Genomic DNA, 753 nt, shown 5'->3' with positions numbered 1-753 from the left:
CCTCTCGAGGCGCCCGCCCGCTCGGATAAAATGACACAAAGTGTCAACTACGAATGTTGTCCATCCAAGGAGGGAGCGTGATGCCCGGCCGGCTCCGAAAACACAGGCCGAGAGTCGCCCCGGACGGTCCGCCTCGCGGCGCCCGTCTGCTCGGATAAAATGACACAAAGTGTCAACTACGAATGTTGTCCATCCAAGGAGGGAGCGTGAGGCCCGGCCGGCTCCGAAAACACAGGCCGAGAGTCGCCCCGGACGGTCCGCCTCTCGAGGCGCCCGCCCGCTCGGATAAAATGACACAAAGTGTCAACTACGAATGTTGTCCATCCAAGGAGGGAGCGTGATGCCCGGCCGGCTCCGAAAACACAGGCCGAGATTCGACCCCGGACGGGCCGTCTTCTCCCGGCGCCCGCCCGCGTACGCCCCCCATCCCCGGTCGCCCGTCTGCTCCCGGCGGGCCTCCGAGTACCCCCTCACCCAACTGACCGACTGGCACTCATGACCCGCCTTGGTAGGGCCTCCATCGGCCTCGGCTCGTCCGACGTCGGGTGGACGGTTCCTACCCACTGCGGGTCGCACTCTAGCGCCCCGGCCGCCGCGTGAGCGTGCGCTCCCCGCGCCGCCCCGCAGGCCCCGGCGCGACCGTACTGCGGCGAGACCGAGACGACCCGGTTTGGCATCCATCCCACCTAGCCACGATCCACGGAGGCCGAGCGAGCGGCTGAGTGTCGGGCGCCGCGCGTGCGAGCGTCCGCC

This window comes from Syngnathus leptorhynchus, unplaced genomic scaffold (assembly GCF_054491065.1).
Source record: "Syngnathus leptorhynchus isolate UIUO unplaced genomic scaffold, UIUO_Slep HiC_scaffold_145, whole genome shotgun sequence".
Classification (NCBI taxonomy): domain Eukaryota; kingdom Metazoa; phylum Chordata; class Actinopteri; order Syngnathiformes; family Syngnathidae; genus Syngnathus; species Syngnathus leptorhynchus.
This window is presented reverse-complemented; position numbering follows the sequence as displayed.